The sequence below is a fragment of the Schistocerca americana genome, chromosome 3 (assembly GCF_021461395.2).
Source record: "Schistocerca americana isolate TAMUIC-IGC-003095 chromosome 3, iqSchAmer2.1, whole genome shotgun sequence".
NCBI classification, from domain to species: domain Eukaryota; kingdom Metazoa; phylum Arthropoda; class Insecta; order Orthoptera; family Acrididae; genus Schistocerca; species Schistocerca americana.
The window spans coordinates 883,330,543-883,357,096 of record NC_060121.1 but is presented as its reverse complement, the minus strand read 5'-3'; the positions used below and the strand labels follow the sequence as shown (position 1 = coordinate 883,357,096).

Here is a 26,554-nt window from a genome sequence, read left to right as displayed (position 1 = left end):
CCTGGGGGCACCGCATCGTGTACAGTATCAGAAATTCCTGTAATAATAAGTAACACCCCATCCGCTTCAGTAAGTCATCACAGTTGTGCATTATTTTTCAGCGTCGATGCGGCAGGGGACTGTTCGTTACGAAACACAAATCAGTTTTCAAACTACGTCTCTCACACACAGTGACCTCAGACCGCATAACTCTCGTTTCCCTCTGCTGGTTTCTGATATGAAAATACTCTTTTTTTCTGAACGATAACAATCCGACGCTCTTGCTGTCATTTTTCGGATTAGTGTTTTATTTTTCAGTCACCAATGCTGCGCTGTTTAGAATGTGTAGCCGAAGTGGTTGCATAGTGTTACCATAAAGATGTACACACCTAAATTACAGTCAGTGTTTTAAAGTCATACAGTGGGGAAAACGTAGGGCCTCGATCAGACTTCACTACAGGCAGAACAAAGTGTGTTTTGATTGAACTAGTATACGAGGTGTGATTGGAAAGTTTTTAGAATGGATCCGCTATTGCTTACTGGTTTGGCGGGCAGGTACAAGGAGGGTGGGGAGTGAGTCATTGCCTTTTCCTTGAACGCTCTCTGACAGGGAACTGCGGGACTGTTAGGGCTTGTTGCCGGAATCTGTCTGCGTGAAAATGGACATAAAAACGGAGCAACGAGTTTGTGTGAAATTGTGTTTTAAAACCGGGAAATCAGATTCTGAAAGTTATGAACTATTAAAAACAACTTCTAGAGGTAATTGTATGAGCCAGTCAAATGTTTTTGTGTGGTTCAACAGCTTTAAAAATGGCTACGAATCATTTGAAGATGAACCACGGTTCGGCCGTCCTTCCACCTCATAAACGAATGAAAACGTTGTGAAAGTTCGCGACTTAGTGCGTTGTGATCGTAGACTTACCATTAGGGAGATGGCTGATTAACTTAATTTAAGTTTCTATGCAATAAAGACAATTTTAACTGAAGATGTGAATATGCGTCGAGTGTCCGCAAAATATATTACAACAGTGTTGTCAAGTGACCAGAGACAATATCTACTTGAAGTCTCCCAAGAACTGATTAATCGGACTAAAAATGACCCAAATTTGGTAAATAGGGTAAGTACAGGTGACGAATCTTGGGTATGTGGGTCTGATCCTGAAAACAAAGTGCAGTCTTTGCAGTGGAAGACTCCAGGTTCACCACGACCGAAGAAGCACGGCAAAGTCGATCGAAAGTGAAGACAATGTTGGTGAAGTTTTTCGATTCTACTGGTATTGTGCATCATGAATTTACCCCTGGAGGACAGACAGTTAACCAGGAATACTACAAAGGTGTCCTTGGGCGTTTGCCTGCATTGTGGAAAGACAGGAGTTGGGTGCTACACCATGACAATGCTCCTCTGGCTCATCATGCTTTCTCCATCGTTGAATTTTTGACCAGATTCGAAATTCCTGTGTTTCCACAACCGCCATATTCCCCTGATTTGGCCCCTGCGGACTTCTACCTGTTTCCTAAATTGAAATTTCACTGAAAGGGAAGCGATTTGACTCGATTGAAGACATCCAGGCAAATACGGAGAGCATCCTTAACGCACTTACGGAAAAGAATTTCTAGGAATGTTTCCAAAAGCGGAAACTCCGTTGGAGTCGGTGTGATCAGTCAGAATGGGACTATTTTGAAGGCAGTATTATGTAAGTTCCACCATTGTAGAATTACAAGGCCATTCTTAAAACTTCCCAAGGCTGTTACACTCTTATGTGGAATACTATGTCATAACTATTGAGGAGACATTTGGTACATTGTCTGTGATTATCAAGTTTGGGCGTTTCTACCATTGTATGACTTGATGTAGAATACGGATTCTGATGGAAAATCGCTTTTTTTGTCATCGGTCTTGTGACGGGTTTGATGCGGCCTGCCACCAATTGCTGCCCTGCGCCAATCACGTCATCTCAGAGCACCACATGCACCCGACTTCCTGAGTTATTTGTTGGATATATTCCAGCTTATGTCTCTCCCCTGCAGTTTTTACCTTCTCCAGCCCCCTCTAGTACAATTCATTGACATTGTAACACACGTGCTACATTTTTGTCCCTTTTTATCAGTGTTTTTGCATGTCCCTGTCCTTGCCGAGTATGTGGAGAATCTCATCATTTCTTATCAGTGCATCGAATTTTCGTCATCTTTTTCTAGCACCACATCTCGAACGGTCCCATTCTCTTCTTTAACGACTTTCCACGATTCACTTACAGCGCTGTACTCATTCTCAGCAATTTCTTCGTCAAATTAAGGGCAACGTGTGATTCTAATAGACTTCTTCTGGCTACACAAGCGAACCTGGTTTGGTAGTGGTGATTGTTAAATAAGATATTTTAATCCAATCAGTGAAAGCAGTGCTGCAGAATGTTATCATTCAGAATATGTACTACAATATAGGAAATACACTACTGGCCATTAAAATTGATACACCAAGAAGAAATGCAGATGATAAACGGGTATTCATTGGGCAAATATATTGTACTAGAACTGACATGTCATTACATTTTCACGCAATTTGTGTGCATAGATCCTGAGAAATCAGTACCCAGAACAACCACCTCTGGCCGTAATAACGGCCTTGAGACGCCTCGGCATTGAGTCAAACAGAGCTTGAATGGCGTGTACAGGTACAGCTGCCCATGCAGCTTCAACACGATACCACAGTTCATCAAGAGTAGTGACTGGCCAGTTGCTCGGCCACCATTGACCAGACGTTTTCAGTTGGTGGGAGATCTGGAGAATGTGCTGGTCAGGACAGCAGTCGAACATTTTCTGTATCCAGAAAGGCCCGTACAGGACCTGTAACATGCGGTCGAGCATTATCCTGCTGAAATGTAGGGTTTCGCAGGAATCGAATGAACCGTAGAGCCACGGGTCGTAACACAACCGAAATGTAACGTCCACTGTTCAAAGTGCCACCAATGCGAACAAGAGGTGACCGAGACGTGTAACCAATGGCACCCCAAATCATCACGCCGGGTGATACGCCAGTATGGCGATGACGAATACATGCTTCCAATGTGCGTTGACCGCGATGTCGCCAAACACGTATGCGACCATCATGATGCTGTAAACAGAACCTGGATTCATCCGAAAAAATGACGTTTTGCCATTCGTGCACCCAGGTTCGTCGTTGAGTACACCATCGCAGGCACTCCTGCCCGTGATGCAACGTCAAGGGTAACCGCAGCCATGGTCTCAGAGCTGATAATCCATGCTGCTGCAAACGGCGTGGAACTGTTCGTTCAGATGGTTGTTGTCTTGCAATCGTCCCGATCTGTTGACTCAGGGATCGAGACGTGGCTGCACGATCCGTTACAGCCATACGGATAAGATGCCTGTGATCTCGACTGCTAGTGGCACGAGGCCGTTGAGATCCAGCACGGCGTTCCGTATTACCCTCCTGAACCCACCGATTCCATATTCTGCTAACAGTCATTGGATCTCGACCAACGCGAGCAGCAATGTCGCGGTACGATAAACCGCAATCGCGATAGGCTACAATCCGACCCTTGTCAAAGTCGGAAACGTAATGGTACGCATTTCTCCTCCTTACACGAGGCATCACAACAACGTTTCACCACGCAACGCCGGTAACTGCTGTTTGTGTATGAGAAATCGGTTGGAAACTTTCCTCATGTCAGCACGTTGTAGGTGTCGCTACCGGCGCCAACCTTGTGTGAATGCTCTGAAAAGCTAATCATTTGCATATCACAGCATCTTCATCCTGTCGGTTAAATTTCGCGTCTGTAGCACGTCATCTTGGTGGTGTAAAAATTTAATGGCCAGTAGTGTAGTTTATGTTTCTGTACCTTGTGTATAATTTTGGCGGAAAATATTCGGGACAGCCTGTATACAGTGCGATGGGAGCGCGTCGTCGCGCATCGTTCTGCACGATGCAGAGACTGTGTGAAGTTGAACATTTTGCTGAGCTGAGTGTGAGTATGGTCCGGCCCGCCAGCTATCCCTGCAGCGCTTCCGTGAGCGGCGGCCATCGCGTGAGGCCACATTTGGTTGCCGCCCCTGCGCCAATACGGTTCGACCTCTGCTCTTTCGATTCCTGTGTCCCGCGGCGTCGAAACGCTACCACCCACATGGGCGCCCGTCCTGCCCAAGTGTGGCTGTTCCGGTGAATGACTTACCAGTGGTACAATATTGTCCGATTCGGATTATCACTGGCGCAGAGATTTCCTTACGATTTTGGCCTGATAAAAAGGACGGGCCGAGCGGGCGTAACCTCGGGTATTTGCGACGTGTTTCCGCTTATCCCTTGGCCGGCACCTCACGGCTAGAAGTGAGCAGTGGGGGCAGCTCACAGTGCACAAGCGCTAGACCTTCTCAAGACGTCACGTATTTTGCTGCGCCTTTCAGCTTGCGAAAAGGCCCGGCAGGTAGCAGCACTTTCCAGAGACTCCTGTGGGGAGAGAATGGGGTGACCGATATGACTGTCTACACTCTGATCCTGAGGCTGACTCGTCGAAAGGCGACTCTCTTAAACAGGGCACAGAATAGTGCGGCAATACACAGGTGCGGAACTATCGTGCTCTCGTCTCCGCCACTGAGCCGGTGGCTCAGTACACGGATACACGAGGTGTATATTGGTCAATTCTTCATCAGCAAACCTAACCATGTCACTACGTATCACTCTTCACATACAACTAAGAATGACGGAAAAATAAACCAGAGACAGAACTGTACAGTACAACAGCACGTACGATTAGTGAATGGGTTACGTTTATTTCCGAACTAAACACAGAGCGTATACCGTCTGCATTTGCACTGTTGCACAGATATTTTCAGTGCAATACCAATAAAAATGTAAACGGCGAGATGAAATGAAACGAAATGAAATTATTTTGTAATATGTCTCTGGAGACATGTCCTCCGAAAACATCCGAAATTTTGTCGGTGGAGCCGGCCGGAGTGGCCGTGCGGTTCTGGGCGCTACAGTCTGGAGCCGAGCGACCGCTACGGTCGCAGGTTCGAATCCTTAGGTTAGTTACGTTTAATTAGTTCTAAGTTCTAGGCGACTGACGACCTCCGAAGTTAAGTCGCATAGTGCTCAGAGCCATTTGAACCATTTGTCGGTGGAGTTAGTGTTTTCCCAGCACGCCGTACTTAATTTTCGGTTGTACTTAAAAATGATCCCGTTCTTACCTATTCTCTCCCATTAGTACGAGGGGTGTCCGTAAAATAAGGTTCCCAATTTTTTTTCATAGTGTAAAACATGTTTATTTCATGAACGCGTACATTTTTGGAATGTTCAGACTTTAATCTTTTTTTTTACATAGTCGCCACTGAGGTCAATACATTTTTGTATGCGGTGTAAGAGCTTTTGAATGCCCGAGTCAAAAAAAATCTGCCGCCAAGCCGCGCAGGTAACTGAGAACCGCTTCTTCCAGCTCTTCTCTGTCGCCGAATTGTGTTTCACCCAGGTGTTTCTTCATGTCAGGGAGGAGATAGTAGTCACTTGGGGGCTACGTCCGGTCTGTAGGGTGGATGTTTGAAAATACCCCATCCATATTTTGCCATGAGCTCGTTGGTGGCTTTAGCGGTGTGGGGCCGAGCGTTATCCTGATGCAAACGCACCCCCTTGGACAGCATACCCCTCCTCTTGTTTTGAATTGCACGGCGCAATTTTTGCAGTGTCTCGCAGTACCCGGCAGCGTTGATTGTTGTACCGGTGGGCAAGTACTCGCACAATAATACCCCCTTCCTGTCCCAAAACACTGTTGCCGACATTTTGCGTTTGTTTGAATTTTCGCGATCTCGGCGACCCTGGGTGCTTCTATTGTTTGGACTGTTCTTTGGTTTCGGGTGTGTGGTAGTGCACCCAAGTCTCGTCTCCAGTGGCGATGGAGTCGAGGTATTCCTCGCCCTGTGATCTTGAAGTTCTTGGACCGCTTCAATGCGTTGACGCTTGTGGTCTTCGGTCAACATTCTTGGCACCCACCTGGCACAAACCATAGCATACACTTGATGCTCCGTCAAAGCCTTGTCAGTAGAGGTTTTGCTGACATCAGGGATCATTTCGGAGAGCTCACGAACCGTCACTCTTCGGTCTCAGAGCACCGCTGTCTCCACTTTTGCTATTGTTTCGTCAGAAACAGATGGCCGTCCGGAACGCTTCACATCATGGACGTCAGTACGCCCGTTCTTGAACTCTCTGCACCATTTGCGCACGTGTTGTACGCTCATACACTTGTCTCCATAGATTTCGGATAGCTGGGAATGGATTTCTGCCGGCGCAGTGTTATTTGCAGACAGGAAACGGATCACCGAGTGCAGCTCACACCTGGCGGGCTAAGCGAGCGGGAGATCCCTCACGTACGGCTGCCAAGCCAAAACCGAGCTCCGCAGGCAGCTCGCTAGGAAGAGGATTTGGAGTGGGGAACCAAGGTACACTACAGAATCGCGGGATCCACCGTAACAGCGCTTTTCAGGGCTGTAGCGCCATGGGAACCTTATTTTACAGATAACCCTCGTATGTTACAGTTGTTGTTCCCGAACATTATATATTTTTACAGATAGTGAGTCGTCCACTATCTGACCAAAAGTATCCGGACACCACTACGTAATGTGGAACTGATCACTAGACGTCACGAGAGGCGACGTGTCACTATAATAAGAGGTTTAGGGGGGGGGGGGGGGGAGGTGTATTGAGTTGTCAGTAGAGAAACAGTAACAGTAGAATTATGGGTCAGCCACGAGAGATCGGTGGCTTCGAGCGTGGATTGGTCATCACATGTCACCTGAGCAACAAATCCATCAGGGACATTTCAACCCTTCTAAGGCTACCTAAGTCGACTGTTAGCGATGTGACTGCGAAGAAATATCCACAGCCAAACGAAGACCAGGCAGATCACATGTACTGACAGAAACGTGCCGTCGAATGGTGCTGACGGTGGTTGTAAAAAAAATCGCATGAAATCAGCAGAGCAAATTGTGCCGTCGAATGGTGCTGACGGTGGTTGTAGAAAAAATCGCATGAAATCAGCAGAGCAAACCACTCGTGACTCCAAAGTGCTACCAGCAGTCCAGATAGCACTATGATCTTGCGTAGGGAGTTAAAAAGAATGAGTACTCAGTGTTGGGTGACACTTGAAGTGATGTAAAGAGCGACTCCAATGGACAGTGCTTCATTTGAAATGAGTAATTTGGACTGATGAATCACCCTATACCCTGTGACAATCCAATGGTATGGTTTGGGTTCGGCGAATATCTGGAGAACGTTACCTGCCATCGTGTGGACTGCCAACAGTGAAGTGGGCCCAAGGTGGTGTTACGGCATGGGGATGGTTTGGCTGTCGTCCCCTTATTGCGCTTAAGAAAACGCTGAATGCGGAAGGATACGAACACATTTTACAGCTCTGTGTAGTACCCTCAGTAGACGAACAGTCTGCGGGCTATAACTGACAGTCTCAGCATGACAATCCACACTGTCTTACAGCAGCATTTGTGGTGTAATGGTTGTGGGCGGTAAGACTCCTGAAACGGACTGACTTGCCAAGAGTTCCGAACGGAACCCAATGGTACCCTCGCTCAAGACCACAGCATCCAACATCACTATCCTATCTGTTTTCAGCTTTGAGGATGGGTAAGGAACCATTCCCCCAGTGGAATTCAGACATCTAATCGAAAGTTTCACGGCGAGAGGTGAAGCTACCATAAAGCCAAAGGGTGGGCGCACCTCATGTTAAAAATATCAATTGAGGGGCGTGCTGGTACTTTAGATCAGGTAGTGGATATGTATCAACGTTCCAGTAGTAAAGAAAGATGAGAGGGGCGGTGGTAGGTAACTTTTTTTAACGAAACGAAATAGATGCGTAGGGTTTCTGCGGCTATGCGCGTCTGGTCAGCTCAGTGCGGCCTGCAAAGGGATTGAGACCAGCGTCTATAGCTGCAGCTGGGAGCTAGCTGGCGGCGCCTAAAGTGCGCGAGTAGGGCGGGCCGCCGCTGTTATGCAAATGGCTGCGTAGCGCCGCCAGCGCCAGCGGCCTCATTAACATTGCAGCGGGCGCTGTTGACTTAGCGAGGCGCAGATTAGAGCCGCCGCGATCCAGCGCGGCCCCATTAGACGGAGCCGGGGGCTTCTGCTTCAGCCCCGGCTGTCCCAGGGTGGGCGGCGCCGCCCGCTTCTGAATTTATTAGCCTCTGCAGCTTCGTGGCGGCTCTCGGGAAGCCGGTCGCAGTTGGCTGGCTGGTGTCTGTCACTCGTCACTAGAGCAGCTTATCTTGCTGCGACGAGCGAGAGCAGCACACCGTTAGAGGCGCTGGTCTCAACTTGGGAGGACGAACGTTATCGCCCAGTCAGTCGCCTACACCCTCCCCCCGGTGCTGTTAAGTTAGACTGCTGTCATACGTAGACGGGTCACGTACAGGTACTTCATATTCAGATGGCGCTGGCCGCTGATGTACAGACACAACGTTCTCGTCAGTTCAGACAAGGAGTAAGCGGACACCACGGCGCGGACCGGCACATGACATGGGAAGGGGCAACAAATGTCTACAGATGTGGCCAGGGCTGGCTCAAGCATTTTATCTGCGGATTCTGTCGATGGTAGCCGTCACAGGAAAAACGTAATGAGCAATATTTCTTTTAGGTGGCCCCATTGATAGTATGTATCCAAACAACAGAGGAAATACATTTGACGATTCTGACGGCAGTCGCCTTAGATATTGTACCGGGGATACTACTGTACTTCGGGTTGCCAACCCCAAACATAGAAAGTCCGGCCTGGGTGTTGTATTTAGCCGGACATTTTCCCCTTAAAGTCGCACTACCTATTTTGGATACAAATAATCAGTTTGGTGTTTCCAGTCGTTTATTAACAAACCTCTGCAGTCAGTTTTTTTGCGAGATGCACTTTAAAGCGCGGGTAAACTAAAAAAAGTTAGTAAAAAGTGTTACAATTTGGCAGTTATATTAACAACTAAGTTCTCAGTCTCCTCCCTAAGATAATCCCATGTCAGAAAAATGTGCAGTATTTCCCTATATAAAATAAACAATTATCTACTCTTCTGGGACCGAAAACTAGATGATACTGAATAACGTAGGTCATTTCAGTTAGACTTATAAAGAAATAAAAATAATGTGCTTCAAGTATAAATATTTCTTATTCGAAGCCACTTTATCAGGAACGTTATTTTTCTCGGAAATTATCTCCCTGGAACTCTTGATGGGGCACTTTTAAATTACAAAACAACATGATTATCTTTGCGATGATGTCCGTTTGCAATCTGCTGCGGTCATTCGTCCGCAGGCATTTACGAAAGAGAACACCCTTATCATTATGGCCTGGGAAAAGCTAATGGTGCTATAAATCAGTATAAAGTATTTAAGATCAGTAAACAACGTTGAACTATGTGCCTTGAGCTTAATTTTCTGGTTTAGCAAGAACGCGGAACAGTGATATCTTACAAAAATGGGGTCTGCCGCTCGCTGATAAAACAAACGGTGTCGCATGTGGAAGTATGTGCCACACTATCCTAGGGAAGGCGCAGTGCAGTGAACTCTCGTTCACACATGCGTGTCCCAACACGAGGGGGCACGATACCATCGGCATATAACACTGATTGCATAAGTTACATAAATGCAGTTGCAAATACCAGATTTGGTTTATTGCGTACTATGCCCCAACAGAACAAGTAGTCCTGTCACGGAAAAGCCACGTATAATACTTCCGTCCGCTACTGTTATACCATAACCTCAAAGCTGGAAGCAGTTCGTATAATGAAATTACTTTTATTCAAGCAATTATAGAATAAAGAAGCAGCGCAGTGTTACCCTCTGAGAGGAATTTTATGTTGACCGTGATATACCTAACGGAGATGGCTTATCGGAAGTGAAAGTCAGAATTAGGTAAAAATTTAGACAGTAACAAACAATAATTTGCTTATCCTCACTGTCCAGATGATACTAAAAACGGTCGCCAGCCTAATTAGGCATAAGAATGAGTAACATTCCTGTTCCTGAAAATGAAAATAAATAACTTCAATGAGCAAACACAGGCTGTACTTCGTCTCACGAAAGTGCAATGAACTTTGGCACCTGCATATGTTCACATTAAAGAAAGTCCTAACAGTTATATGAGAACATGGCTGTTTGCATAATGGTAACAGAAAATGACATATACTTTTGCCTTCAAGGCGTGGTCAACTGAATGGCCTCATTAATATTACTACCAATATTCACTGTAGAGTCATAAAATAGGCATAGGTTCAGTATTACTTTTCAAACATTTTCCTATCTGACAAAAAATTGTAAATGTAGTTCACTGCACATACCTTTTTATTTAGAATTAAAAATTAAATGGAATTCACTAGCACATTACTTCTCACTGTCTTTTGAATAAAGAAGATACTGTTTTCATAGATAGTTGTCTTTGTATTAATCGTTACGTAGCATGAGCACAATAGACAAACTATAGATCCTGTTACAACATTAAGCTGCACTTTTAATACACAAGAGGAACCCAATATTGTACAGAATTTGACTTAAATAGCAAGAGTAATTGAAACTTTCTATAATTAAGTAAATTTGTGCATTTGAACTACTTTCAATGGAGGGGGGCCCTTAATCTTGACCACTGTAGTAGAACAAACTAAACACACTTTCATTACATCAGTGAAACAAGCATGAACATGTAACTCTCAACAGTTGCAGCTCTGAACTTTTACTGCAGTGAAACACAAAATTGAGATATTTGTAAGATCCTTACAACAAACAGTATTAAATTTAGCACACTTTATTGCCGTATTAATTTTAATATGCTTTCAATGAAGGACACTCTGTAATCACTTTAGTATGGGAAGGACCCTTAGTGATTGTGTGACTAGGGATAAAAAAATCAAGGTAGGTGTAAGAGTTAGAGTATAAGTTACCTTATATTTGCGCACACTAAAACATCCAATGAGCTGATCCTTCACTGTACATTACTATAGTGTTCCATTGCAGTGATTGCGCAATGTAGTGGCGATTGCATGTTGGTAGGTGGATTTGCAGGTAGAATTGCTGGACTCTGTCATTTCTTGGTGGCGATGATAGATACCAATTCCAGAATAGTTCCAGCTCTTCATCCATCCATCCGAGGCATTGGAAAGCGTCAGGAAAACCCTCTCCCTTTTCTACCTAGGCCAACCACAATTTGCACGCGCTACACAGTTCCGTTCCCGAGGGGAACCACAAGACCTTTTACATACAAAATAACTAATAACCTTAAGCGAGGATCAGCAATTACATAATAGCAACCAAACATATTAAATGAAACAGAACATTTGCACATATTGGTAGTTCTACACAACATTATTTAAATAAAATTATTTAATTTTAAAGCTAACCAAAGTGATTATATGACAAAGACAAAACATATAATTTGCTCATATTGCATCTCTGTAAGAGATTACACTTTCTAAACTCTAAAAGAAATCAAAGTTTTTACAAAGAGAGGAGTATACAATTTTGTGTTATCGATTCAATCAAACACATTTACAGAAGCTCAACGATGTAACATTAAATAAAACAAAAGGCAAAATAAATCAGTAGAGCATTAGAGCTATGGTGTTACAGGCAGATCGGCGCATTTGCTTCTTCTGGCCTCGCTTGCCCTGTACGTAGCGTGTCGTTGCGTCAATGTTAGGCTCCTTCAGCTTACGAAGAAAAAACGTTGGACATGAAATAAGAACAACATTGGTTTGTATATATATGTAGCCTTACGGTATGTCTTTACATTTCTCCTAATAGTTATTTCTCGCACTCATGTCATTAGCTTTCAAAGGGCCTTCTACGTCTACATCCATACTCCGCAAGCCACCTGACGGTGTGTGGCGGAGGGTACCTTGAGTACCTCTATCGGTTCTCCCTTCTATTCCAGTCTCGTATTGTTCGTGGAAAGAAGGATTGTCGGTATGCCCCTGTGTGGGCTCTAATCTCTCTGATTTTATCCTCATGGTCTCTTCGCGAGATATACGTAGGAGCGAGTAATATACTGCTTGACTCCTCGGTGAAGGTATGTTCTCGAAACTTCAACAAAAGCCCATACCGAGCTACCGAGGGTCTCTCTTGCAGAGTCTTCCACTGGAGTTTATCTGTCATCTCCGTAGCGCTTTCGCGACTACTAAATGATCCTGCAACGAAGCGCGCTGCTCTCCGTTGGATCTTCTCTATCTCTTCTATCAACCCTATCTGGTACGGATCCCACACTGGTGAGCAGTAATCAAGACGTGGGCGGACAAGTGCACTGTAATCTACTTCCTTTGTTTTCGGATTGCATTTCCTTAGGATTCTTCCAGTGAATCTCAGTCAGGCATCTGCTTTACCGACGATCAACTTTATATGATCGTTCCATTTTAAATCACTCGTAATGCGTACTCCCAGATAATTTATGGAATGAACTGCTTCCAGTTGCTGACCTGCTATATTGTAGCTAAATGATAAGGGATCTTTCTTTCTATGTATTCGAAGCACATTACACTTGTCTACATTGAGATTCAATTGCCTTACTTGCTCGTTCTCTACTTCATCGCTAAAAGGTCTAACAAAGGCCGGACACTACCGCAGAAAGCTGGGCACTTGGCAGCCATAGTTGTACCTGCTTTCTCCCTGCTGACTTACGTCTGCATGAGGTGATTTACTTTTTCTTTCTTTTTTTTCGCGTGCGGCAGTACAGCAGAGTTCACCTGTGTTTCAGATGACGCCGACGCGGGAGGCCGGAGCCAGCATGCCGATATGTTCCCCGGCCGCCGGCGACACCTGAGGTGAGTGGCCGAGGGTGCCTGCGCCGTGTCCTGCCGTAGCCGAGAAGGGAATTTTGTTTGTACCAGTGTGCTATGAACGGTGATGTGCTGGGTGTGAAGGTGAAGACCGGAATGACCGGCAGAGTTGCCCGCTAATTCGACACATTCCCTTCCTCAGTTCGCGAAACGATAAACAATCACCATAGAACGGAAGGAGTTATCTCGAATGTCGTTAAAATAATGAGGCTTGGTTTTATTAATAAGTAAATATCGTTTTGAAATACGGCCACTGCGGCCGGTGGTCAGTGCATGCGAGCTGATTACCTATGTTTACTGGCTATCAACATACACCATAACGGGAGCGCTCGTCCGTTTTTACGTTTCTTTGCGCTTATTACAGATGTCTCGGTTGACTATAAATCCCATCCATTGTGTCCTGCAAGCACTAAATAATTTCCGGCGTACTGAAGACGTATAAGGCTTGCAAGGCGTCGAGATTTATCGTGCGATTAGTGAAACTAACGGAGAAAGCATTATGAGCAATGGACTGGTACGGGAAATCGGATAGAGCGTTTCTTTATGGTCGTCCTAATGTATTCGGTGAAGCGCGAAGTAAGATACCAATCTGTCCTCGCTGAAGAGTTAATGAAGAAAGTTGACACAGAAGGCCAAGAAACGACTTCATGATGGTGCTGCCCTTGAAAAAACGTTTAGGGGGTCAGCGACAGGACAACGCCGATGACGTCAAAGCAGCAGTTCAGCAGTCTATGGCAAATCAGGCAACGGACTTTATCCGTATTGAATATTGAAGTTAGCTGTTAGTTACAAGTGGTTTATGTTGGTAGATACTATGTTGAAAAGTAGATAAAGGTTTCATGTAATAACAGTATTGTTTCAGAAGTTACTATTTGTGATATAAAAACGGATCTTATACAAAAAAGACGCCTCGTAGAGTGCAGTGGTTTTTTAAGAAGATAGTTGTTTTAATATAGCGGCACGTTAATAGAAAGTAAAGAGCTTTGTCAGTCCAAAGAAATATTAATCCAATTTTGGATAAATCATGGTCCACGTCTGTTCAGATACCTCCAATTGCTTACGTGTTAGTCACCATATTCTTACTAAAAATCGTGCGCAGCGACCATTGTTGTATTCTAATTCTGTATTTCTTTTTCTTTTGTCACCGTTAAGCAAATAGTTTTCATTATTATACTCGCTACTACGTTGTTCGTGACACCTCGTTGCAAGACAGTGGTGATGAGTAGCATAAGTTACTATCGTTGGCCGCGCGGGATTAGCCGAGCGGTTTAAGGCGCTGCAGTCATGGACTGTGCGGCTGGTCCCGGCGGAGGTTCGGGTCCTCCCTCGGGCATGGGTGTGTGTGTTTGTCCTTAGGATAATTTCAGTTGTGTGTAAGCTTAGGGACTGATGACCTTAGCAGTTAAGTCCCATAAGATTTCACACGCATTTGAACAGTTTTTTACTATCGTTGAGAATGTTTGGTCTCCATTATTAAAACAATTTTCGATCAGTACCCGTTATCTGTCTGCAATGGACAGAAGCATATTATAAGGAGCGATCAGAAAGGTTCCGTTGGAGGGTGTTGCTGGAGCGTATATTCAACGTAGCGCGACTCTGATGCGGTCATATAGGCATCGGCATTTAGGCAAGGGATTAATGTGGCATTCGACCTACGTGCCGTGAGTGTGGAAAGGTGAACTGTGGCCACGGTGTTGCCAAATGCGTCCAAACGAGAGCGGCGTGCTGTTAATTTTTTTCGTGGCTGTCGGAGGACAAACAGCAGGGGACATCGTCGGAGAATGAAGATTGTGTATCGGGCAGTGGTGTCATCCATCGTCCCGTTGACTCAAGGACGTCTACCTGCTCTTTGATTCCCGTGGACCATTGCGTATGAATTTGAAGGAATTTGGTATCTCCATCACTACGGAAGGGTTCACGCCTTCGGTCCCTTGAAAAGGGGGTATTGAAGGGTCGACGACGATTTCTATCGGACGAGGATGTGCAGCAGGCAGTTACTGACTTCTTGAAGCAGCAGGACACAGTGTTTTACCTAGCGGGTGATTTCAACTTGATGCGTCTGTGGGATGATTGCCCCCCTCGCTCGCGGCGATTTTGCCTTGTTGGCGTACCGATTATGGACTGAACGGCCTTCGAACGGAAAACTTTTTGATCGGCCCTCATATATTGATTTAGGCTCACATTTAAATCTTCCCGTAAGTTATATAATCATCATACACCAAAATATATGACTACCTGCGTAATATTGAGTTCATCCACCCATAGAAAATAATACAGCAGCAGTTGCGCGTACAATGGATTCGCAAAGTCTGAGGTACATCTGTGGCACCAGAAGCAGACACACAGATCACGCAATACTCGTAAATTACCGGCCGGTGGTGTGTGGCGCCCAGTAGTGTCCCAGATGTCTTTCGTCGGACTCAATTCACGATGATGGCCAGTACGTCAACGTACGTTCACTGCCTTGCTCCTCGAACCATTTTAGCACGAGTCTGGCCTTGAGACACGGACAGTTACCCAACCGGAAGAAGCTATCGCCATCGGAGAAGATATTAAACGCGGAGGAACGGAGGTGGCTCTTAATAATGATCACGTAGTTCATAGCTGTCTCGGTGGTTCCTTTCGTATGGGTGATTGCATATCAGGACACGAGCATCGGCCAGGCGCAGTAGGTAACGTGATTCAATCGACCAGGATCCACGGTCCGATCTCGATGACAAGTGCCCACTGCAGCGGTATCGTTGGATCAAAATGTAAACACGTAGCCGTCATGTGCTGCGGAGCCCCGTGCTGAATAACGGCCGAACGGTGTGCTCCGAAACTCTCGTGTCTGCACCAGATTGCCGCCTAATCTGCTCTACGGAGCGGGAGGGCGTCCTACCTCCACGTGGGCGTCCAGAACCTTTTCACCTACTCGTGGTTTCACCGTCCTCCAACCACTTTACGTAAGTGCCCACTGTAGTACCACGCGAACAGCCGCCCATATTTGCCGCCTCCGAGATGCATTTTCCAAGTCACTAGGCTATAAAAATCTGTACTTCGTGAAAGTCATTTATGTGGTTGCATATCCAGATTTATAGCCAGTGTCGTCGCTAGATCGATTCTCCATCCTTCCCTGCTCCGCTTACATACGAGGTCTGTTCCGTTAATTCCGCAACATTCGTACGAGTGTAATCCCAAAAGTAAGGTTTCCTATTTTTTTATAAGTACATAGATCTGTTTATTTCTACACTGGTTTACATCAGTTTGCAGCTTGGACATTTAGCTATTTTTCGACATAATCACCATTTCTGTCGATGCAATTTTGTAGACGCTGTGGCAGTTTTTGTATGCCCATGTCATACCAGCTCGCCGCCATGGTGTTCAGGAAGTTATGAACCTCTTCTTTCACCTCGTCGTCGGAACTGTATCGCTTTCCGGCCAAATGTTCTTTTAACCTACGCAACAGGTGATAGTCACTGGGCGCCAAGTCTGGACTATAGGGTGGGTGGATGATTATGTTCCACTGAAACTGCTGCAGGACAGCAACGGTTTGCCAAGCGATGTGTGGGCGAGCGTTGTCACGAAGAATGCGTACGCCCTTGCTCAACATTTCTTTCCTCCGGTTCTGAATTCCCCGTTTGAGTTGTTTCAGAGTCTCACAGTACTTGTCGTCGTTAATTATGGGCCCAGTGGGCATGAAGTCGACCAACAATACCCCTTTCCGATCCCAAAAAACGGTAGTCGTGACTTTACCGGCAGACTGTGTTTGTTTGAATTTCCACGGCTTTGGCGAAGAAGTATGCGCCACTGGCGAGATTGTTGCTTGGTCTCAGGTGTAAAGTGGTATGCCCGGGTTTCGTCATCCGTGACAATTGAGTCCAGAAAGTTGCCCCTTTCGTCTGCAAGGCGGTGAGGAAATGCGCGGGAAGCATCAACTCGTTGCCGCATGTGGTCCTCAATCAGCATGCGTGACACCTATCCTGCGCACACCTTCCGGTAGTTCAATGTTTCCGTTAAAATTCTGTGAGCGGTGCTTCGGGAAACGTATGGACCCAACGTGCGGAGATCATCCAGGGTGATCCGCCGATCTTCACGCATGCTTTGCTCAACCTTCAACACTGTCTTCTCAGAAATTGACGGTCTCCTGCTCCTTCGTCCGTAGTGAATTTCGGTCCGACCAGCTGCAGGCACTCCACACCACTTACGAACATTTTTGACATCCATGCACGACTCACCATACACTTCCGTCAATTGGCCATGGATTTCAATCGGCGCAGTGCCCTTTGCGTTCAGAAACCGAATAACTGCGCGCAATTCGCTCTTGGCGATAACATCCATCGGGAGCGCCTGTTTGCACACAGCGCGGGAAGCATTCTTCATAACAGTGTGACCAACTGCTACGTCAACAGCGTTCTGTACTTATAAAAAAATAGGAGACCTTACTTTTGGGATTACCATCGTAATTTCGCGCCAACGGTGTGTTGGAGTGAAATACGGTTGACATCCCTGCACACACCTGTGTTTAATGTGTAACTGCCTCAAGTTCATTGTTGTACGTTTGTTAGTTATTTTTCAGTACTGTATGGCGTAGAACGTTGTGTCGCACGGTTTGCGAATTTCGAGAAGACAGAGTTACAGGAGGAAAACCTGTACAGAGAGAGACAAAAATAAATGGTTCTAATGGCTCTGAGCACTATGGGACTTAACATCTGTGGTCATCAGTCCCCCGGAACTTAGAACTACTTAAACCTAACTAACCTAAGAACGTCATACACATCCATTCCCGAGGCAGGACTCGAACCTGCGAGCGTAGTGGTCACGTGGTTCCAGACTGACGCGCCTAGAACCGCACGGCCACACCGGCCGGCAGAGAGAGACACCAAATGACGCAGGAAGCCTGCGGCAATGAGTGCTTAAGCCGTACTCGGTGTTACGAATGGTTCTCACGGTTTAAACGTGCCCGGACGGAAGTTAAAGGTGATCCTCATTCAGGATGCCCTTCGACGTCTACCAACGATTCTTTTCAGGAACGTGAACGAAACTGTGCGTGCCAATTGAAGACAGACAGAGAGATTGCAGAAAAATGTAACATGTTAGTTGGATCATGTCATGAAATCCTGACACTGCATCCTGGAACGCATCGCGTTGCCGCCAAGTTCGTCTTACGGCTCATGAGTCAAGACTAGAAAGACGTTCTCCGCGCAATCCGTGAAAAGTATTTGGATCGCGCAAATGAGAACGAGATGTACCTTAGGAGAATCATAACTGGTGATAAGACATGGGTCTACGGTTATGATGTTGACCAATGTTCAATCTTCACAATGGGCCAGGGAAGGTTCTCCAATACCAAAAGGCTCGTCGGCTCAGGTCAAACGTCAAAGCCATGCTGATAATTTTCTTTGACTTTGGAGGATTAGTTAATCATGAATTCGTGCCACAGGGACAAACTATTAATCGATGGTACTATCAATAGGTGTTGGGACGCCTGCGAGAAAATGTAAGAATGAAACGGCCTGAAATGTGGCGAAACAATTCATGGCTCTTGTTTCACGATAACACACCCGCATAGTCATTCCTGTTGATGCGAGACTATTCCACAAAAAAAGAAATCACTGTGCTGCCTCATCTTCCGTACTCTCCAGACCTGGCACCTGCGGACTTTTTTCATTTCCAAATTTGAAAACCCCTTGAAACGAGAAAGATTTGCAACAATATACGAGATAAAATTCGCAGACGGCACTTCGCGCGATCCAGAAAAATGCGTACCAATATTGGTTCACCTTACATCGACGTGACTACTCTGCTATTCACAATAAAGTGCCTGGCAGAGGCTTCAATGAACCACCTTCAAGCTGCCTCTCTACCGTACCACTCTCGAACGGCACGCGGGAAAAACGAGCTCTTAAATTTTTCAGTGTGAGCCCTGATTTCTCTTATTTTATCGTGATGATCAGTTCTCCCTATATAGGTGGGTGCCAACAGAATGTTTCCGCAATCGGAGGAGAAAACTGGTGATTGAAATCTCATGAGAAGATCCCGTCGCAACGAACAACGCCTTTGTTTTAATGATTCCCACTCCAATTCACGTATCATGTCTGTGACACTATCTCCCCTATTTCGCGATAATACAAAACGAGCTGCCCTTCTTTGTACTTTTTCGATGTCATCCATCAGTTCCATCTGATGCGGATACCACATCGCACAGCAATACTCCAGAATAGGGCGGAAATGCGTGCTGTAAGCAGTCTATTAAAGAGACCTGTTGCACCTTCTAAGTGTTCTGGTAATGAATCGCAGTCTTTGGTTTGCTCTACCCACAACATTACCTATGTGATCTTTCCAGTTCAGATAATTTGTAATTGTAATCCCTAAGTTTTTAGTTGAATTTACAGCCTTCAGATTTGTGTGACATATCGCGTAATCGAAATTTAGCTGATTTCTTTTAGTACTCATGTGAATAAAATCGCACTTTTCTGTGTTCAGGGTCAGTTGCCACTTTTCGCACCATACAGAGATCTAAATCATTTTACGATTCGTTTTGGTTATCTGATGACTTTACAAGACGGTAAATGACAGCATCATCTGCAAGTAATGTAAGAGGGCCACTCAGATTGTCTCCTATGTCGTTTATATAGATCAGGAACAATAGAGGGCATATAAAACTGCCTTGGGGAACGCCGAATATTACTTCTGTTTTACACGATGATTTTCCGTCTATTACTGCGAACTGTGACCTTTCTGACAGGTAATCACGAATCCAGTCGCACAAGTGAGGCGATATTCCAGAGGCACGCAGTTTGGTTAAAAGACGCTTGTGAGGAACGGACAGAAAGCCTTCTGGAAACTAAAAATATCGAATCAATTTGACATCTCCTGTCGATAGCACTCATTACTTCAGAAGTATAAAGAGCTAGTTGCGTTTTGCAAGAACGATATTTTCTGAATCAGTGCTATGAGTCAATAAATCGTTTTCTTCGAGGTACTTCATAATATTCGAATACAGTATATGTTCCAAAACCTTACTGCAGATCGACGTTAGTGATATGGGCCTGTAATTCAGCGAATTATTCGTACTTCCCTTTTTGCGTATTGGTGTGACTTGAGCAATTTTCCAGTCTTTAGGAACGGATCTTTCTGTGAGCGAGCGCTTGTATATAATTGCTCAATGTGGAGCTATCGTATCAGCATACTCTGAAATGAACCTGACTAGTGTACAGTCTGGACTGGAGACCTTGGCTTTGTTACGTGATTCAAGCCCGTTTGTTACACCGATGGTATCTACTTCTATGTTTCTTATCTTGGCAGTTCCTCTTGATTGGAATTCAGGAATATTTACTTTGTCTTCTTTGGCGAAGGAGTTTCGAAAAACCGTGTTTAATAACTCTGCTTTAGTGGCACTGTCATGAGTGACTTCACCTTTGTTATCGCGCAGTGAAGGTACTGATTGCGTCTTGCCACTGGTGTGCTCTATGTATTACCAGAATCTCTTTGGGTTTTCTGCCAGATTTCGAGACAGAATTTCGTTGTGGAGATTACTGAAAACGTCTCGCATTGAAGTGCGTGCTATATTTCGAACTTCTGCAAAACTTTGCCAGTCTTGGAGATTTTGCGTTCTTTTAAATTTGGCATGCTTTTTTCGCATGCTTCTGCAACAGCCATCTGACCCGTTTTGTGTACCATGGGGGATCAGTACCATCACTTATTAATTTACGTGGTATATATCTCTCAATTGCTGTCGATACTATCTCTTTGAAATCATTCCACAACTTTTCTACACTTGCATGATCAGATCGTAAGGAGTGAAGACGTCTTAAAAAGGCGTTAAGAGCATTCTTATCAGCTTTTTTTAATAGATATACTTTGCGTTTCTTTTTGATGGTTATGGGTGTTATGGTATTCAGCCTTGCAGCAACTGCCTTGTGGTCGCTAATCTCTGTGTTCGTCCTAAATGGCTCAAATGGCTCTGAGCACTATGGGACTCAACTGCTGTGGTCATCAGTCCCCTAGAACTTAGACCTACTTAAACCTAACTAACCTAAGGACATCACACACATCCATGCCCGAGGCAGGATTCGTAGCGGTCGCGCGGTTCCAGACTGTAGCGCCTAGAACCGCTCGGCCACTCCGGCCGGCTGTTCGTCCTAACACTCACTATTTGTCCAGGATTATTTGTTGCTAAGAGGTCAAGTATGATATCGCAACCATTTACGCTTCGAGAGGGGTAGTGAACTAATTGTTCAAAATAATTTTCCGAGAAATTTCGGAAGTGGAAACGGCGTTCGGAGCGGTGTAGCTATTGTGGATGAGAGTATTTCGAAGGAAGCGATGCACAGTACGTAAAGGCAAGCGTAGAAATATTTGTGGACCAAGTCCGCGAATTTTTGAACGGACTACGTACTTCCCTTACCGCGTCACCTGCCCATAACATCACCAGGCGGCATTCAACCCCATAGGTCGCCATAACGTTTTGAAACATCAGCGTATGCAGTAAGTAAGTGTGTATGTGTGTGCATTTGTACGTGATCACTGTTTGGTGCGAAGACTGGCATCTGACCTTCAGTATATGCTATTGTAATGTAATTCTCGTAAATAGGCGAAAATATGCGATAATGTTTGGTTTGATCATCACGATTCAATAAGTTAACTGAACTGTTGTATAAAGTGTCCGTGAAAGTAAAAGTTAGGTGCTGTAACGGCACATCAAGTGATGGGCTCTTTCATAATTTTCTTAATTTGGTAGTAAAAAGACATGAAATATATATTTGGCACTATGACGGCTAAAATAAAGTGCGCGCCATGCAGGATACCGGGACAGTTGCCCGTGAAGGCGGCGGCCGCTGCGAACGTGTGAATGCCGCTTGGGGTGGATACGCCGGTCTGGGGTGCTGATCGCCTGCCTTCCGTCACAGACGCCGGCAGGCACCCTGTCCTGCCTTTGGGGTGGCCGACACATCTTCCAGACACCGAAGTGCTTGTCAAAAAAAAGAGAGAAAGAAAGAAAGAAAGAGGGCTGCTAACGCTGAGCCAGGAAGTCTCGTAGCCGATCCGTATTATCAGCTGCTGCGAACAAGTATCAGTCCGTGTTTAGTCCTTAAACCTCCAATCACACCATTATTCTTGGCACCTCCCCGTTACTTGCTTCTTTTTTATCAGTTGTATTAGCGGCACACAAAAAAGCGCACAGTAGCTGATTATTGTGTGTGTATTACAATCTCGTCAAAAGTCTGTGACATTTTTTAAGGATATTTATGATAGAGGAAATGAATTTCCTATGTCAGTCGTCTTACGATTGTTCTTTTATTATGAGAATCGCGACACGTTTCGAGAATTTCTTCTTATTATGAGATAGTTGTTCTTTCATACACTACTGGTCATTAAAATTGCTACACCAAGGAAAAATACAGATGATAACGGGTATTCATTGGACAAATATATTATACTAGAACTGACATGTGATTGCATTTTCACGCAATTTGGGTGCATAGATCCTGAGAAATCAGTACCCAGAACAACCACCTCTGGCCGTAATAACGGCCTTGATACGCCTGGGCATTGTGTCAGAGCGAGCTTGGATGGCGTGCACAGGTATAGCTGCCTATGTAGCTTCAACACGATACCACATTTCATCAAGAGTAGTGACTGGCGTATTCTGATCAGCCAGTTGCTCGACCACCATTGACCACACGTTTTCAATTGGTGAGAGATCTGGAGAGTGTGCAGGCCAGGGCAGCAGTCGAACATTTTCTGCATCCAGAAAGCGCCCGTACAGGACCTGCAACATGCGGTCGTGCATTATCCTGCTGAAATGTAGGGTTTCGCAGGGATCGAATGAAGGGTAGTGCCACGGGTCGTAACACATCTGAAATGTAACGTCCACTGTTCAAAGTGTCGTCAACGCGAACAAGAGGTGACCGAGACGTGTAACAAATGCCACCCCATACCATCACGCCTGGTGATATGCCAGTATGGCGATGTCGAATACGCGCTTCCAATGTGCGTTCACCGCGATGTCGCCAAACACGGATGCGACCACCATGATGCTGTAAACAGAACCTGGATTCATCCGAAAAATGACGTTTTGCCATTCGTGCACCCAAGTTCGTCGTCGAGTACACCATCGCAGGCGCTCCTGTCTGTGATGCAGCGTCAAGGGAACCGCAGCCATGGTCTCCGAGCTGATAGTCCATGCTGCTGCAAACGTCGTCGAACTGTTCCTGCAGATGGTTTTTGTCTTGCAAACGTCCCCATCTGTTGACTCAGGGATCGAGACGTGGCTGCATGATCCGTTACAGCCATGCGGATTAGATGCCGGTCATCTCGACTGCTATTTAGTGATACGAGGCCGTTGGGATCCAGCACGGCGCTCCGTATTACCCTCCTGAACCCACCGATTCCATATTCTGCTGACAGTCATTGGATGTCGACCAACGCGAGCAGCAATGTCGCGATACGGTAAACCGCAATCGCGATAGGCTACATTCCGACTTTTATCAAAGTAGGAAACGTTATGGTACGCATTTCTCCTCCTTACACGCGGCATCACAACAACGTTTCACCAGGCAACGCCGGTCAACTGCTGTTTGTGTATGAGAAATCGGTTGGACACTTTCCTCATGTCAGCATGTTGTAGGTGTCGCCACCGTTGCCAACCTTGTGTGAATGCTCTGAAAAGCTAATAATTTGCATATCACAGCATCTTCATCCTGTCGGTTAAATTTCGCGTCTGTAGCACGTCATCTTCGTGGTGTAGAAATTTTAATGGCCAGTAGTATATTTTGTGTGTGATCGTCTAGTTCTGTGTTACTATGTCGCAGGAAAAAGGTGTAGGAAAACGTAAAATACAACGCCTTGCTAGAGTATAAACGCAACTAAACTATCATACGAATGTATAAAAAAATATGTAGAAACAAGAACCTGGAAATGAGAGTAAACTCTCGAAACCGTTCTTTGTATCAAAAGAAAATAGTTGTAAATAGACAAGTTGCAGAAATTAACTTACTATATGAGAAATAATCTTACAACTTACTCATACAGTGACAGGCTTTCCCAAACTAACTTTTGTCTGATGGGTAAAGTGAATCCTGGGGTAATTACTCTTGATTAGTAAAATGTTTTCTGAGCAATAAAACAGTAAGCATTCGATAAGGATTTAACCACGAATGTAAATTATTAAAGAAGTAATGTGTATTATCATCATTTCGCGTGACATATTTTCTTATGTCCAGGTCGTCGTCAGCTGTGTGACGCTCACTGATTGGTAAAGGGATCCTCTAGGCCCTTCCTTGACTTACACTCTTAAACAATACCCGTCCTGTATGATTTCTAACCCCTTGTGCCCACTTTAATTTATGTTTGTCGTCTTGGGCCTCCCTTGGAATAGAGGAAACGCCGCTTCGACTACATCGGCGATACATTCGCTAGGCGATATGTCTCCCGCACTTCAGTTTTGATTTTCAGAATGGTCATAATTACAGCTTCCACGTGCGTCTGTCCCCGTTTCCTTTGCTGTTAATAATTCTGATCATGATCCTCTGCATTGTTTGCTTAGCAGACCTCAGTTTCTCATTGTAAGCTGAAAGTATTGTTATCAGATCCCACAAATGCATTTTAGTGGGAACTAGTGAGGTCATTTAGCTGGAAAATTCAGGCGAAAGTGCTAACTCAGACCTCCTGCGATACTAACATACACTCAGCGTAAGACTGGTGTGACATTTGTTTATCAGGTTACAATGAAAACTCGCATTTTGGGATTTCCGAAAACCCAGAGATCTTGAGGCAGAGCAAACAAGCGGCGGTAAGAGAGGACACACTGTAGCTGATTACCTGATCCTGTGGCGACTGTCGCCTGCTCATAGAAGCGTCTGGACTCACCACTGAAAACACATTCACGGCAGTTGGTGACTTCTACAATGTGGAATGGTAGGTTGCTACTACACACATCAAAAACAGTTTTGCGTCACCCCGGTTCCAAGAACTCCTGAAGATAGATGTTGACTGTGGACATTGTATCACAGACACAGTCCCTTTGACTGTTCAGAGATGTCACTAAACCCGCCCAAAGATGTAAACAACCATGCATGATCAGCGCCTATTAGACGGAGGGGGTGCGACAGCCGATCAGTTCCAGTCATTCCACCAGGAAGGAGGTAAATGGCTCGTGTTGTCTGCAGTTCAACCATGCCTAGACGGTCAATACCGCGGTTCGATAGCATCCGCGTTGTTACTTTGTGCCAGGAAGGGCTCTCAACAAGGGTCCAGGCGTCTCGGAGTGGACAAAAGCGAAGTTGTTCGGACATGAGGGGGTTACAGAGAGACGGGAACTGTCGATGACATGCCTCACTCGGGCCGCCCAAGGACTACTACTGCAGTGGATGACCGCTACCTACGGATTATGGCTCAGAGGAACCCTGACAGCAACGCCACGATGTTGAATAATGATTTCCGTGCTGCCACAGGACGTCGTGTTACGGCTCAAACTCTGCGCAACAGGATTGGCATCACGTTCTCTTCACCGATGAGTGTCGCATGTGCCTTCAGCCACACAATCGTTGCAGACGTGTTTGGAGGCAACCCGGTCAGGCTGAAAGCCTTAGACACACTGTCCAGCGAGTGCAGCAAGGTGGAGCTTCCCTGCTGTTTTGGGGTGGTACTATGTGGCTCCGACGTGCGCAGCTGGTGGTATGGAAGGCGCCGTAACGGCTGTACGATACGTGAATGCCATCCTCCGACCGATAGTGCAACCATATCGGTAGCATATTGGCGAGGCATTCGTCTTCATGGACGACAATTGGCGCCCCCATAGTGCACATCTTGTGAATGACTTTCTTGAGGATAACGACATCGTTCGGCTAGAGTGGCCAGCATGTTCTCCAGACATGAACCCTATCGAACATGGCTGGGATAGATTGGAAAGGGCTGTTAATGGATGACGTGACCCGCCAACCACTCTGAGGGATCTGCGTCGAATCGCCATTGAGGAGTGGGACAATCTGGACCAACAGTACCTTGATGAACTTGTGGGTAGTATGCCACGAAGAATACAGGCATGTATCGATGTAAGAAAACGTGCTACTGGTGCCGGTGTGTACACCAATCTGGACAACCACCTCTGAAGGTCTCGCTGTATGGTGGTACAAAATGCAATGTGTGATTTTCATGAGCAGTAGAAAGGGTAGAAATGATGTTTATGTTGATCTCTATTCCAATTTTATTTACAGGTTCCGGGACTCTGGGAACCGAGATGATGTAAAACTTTTTTGGTGTGTGTATTAGTTACCTTTAGTACGTCCGTGAGGTGCGATTTGAATCTGTGCAGTCTCACTGGTGCAGACAGAGCAGTATTCACGTAATACATGATGGAAGTCGCCTACAAGTGCGCTGTTGAAAAAATAGGCTATAGTTGAGCCACGAAATGAGAATGCTGCACAGAGGTCGATCTCTTGAACCTTGCAGAAGTGGAACTGGTTTGCAGTGACTACCTTCTTGTAAACCGTTCTCCCTAGAGTGGCAGCCATACTAATTAAAATTAATTAACGGCGATTACTATGTTCCCGGAAGTCGATATGAAGTTACTGCAGTACTGTGGGATCACGATGGTGACACTACTTGCTCTATCATTAGATCGTAAGATCATTTATACAGCAATAAATAATTAAATTAAGAAGTATTCGATTAACAGAAAGTACAAATAATACTAAGACTTCTCTAGTTAGAGTACGTTGCATTTATGTAATACAAGCTGTCCAGAAAATTACTGTTATGGGCTGGAGTCACACATTAC

General features: G+C 45.5%; 1 long non-coding RNA gene across 1 annotated transcript in view; it reads left to right on the top strand.

Moving 5' to 3' along the window:
- The window catches only part of LOC124607399, a 615,541-nt gene that overhangs the window by 490,824 nt on the left and 98,163 nt on the right, over positions 1-26,554 (top strand). Inside the window, exon 3 of the long non-coding RNA XR_006978824.1 lies at positions 12,711-12,777. This is a non-coding gene — a long non-coding RNA (uncharacterized LOC124607399). The remainder of the gene's footprint in view (positions 1-12,710; positions 12,778-26,554) is intronic.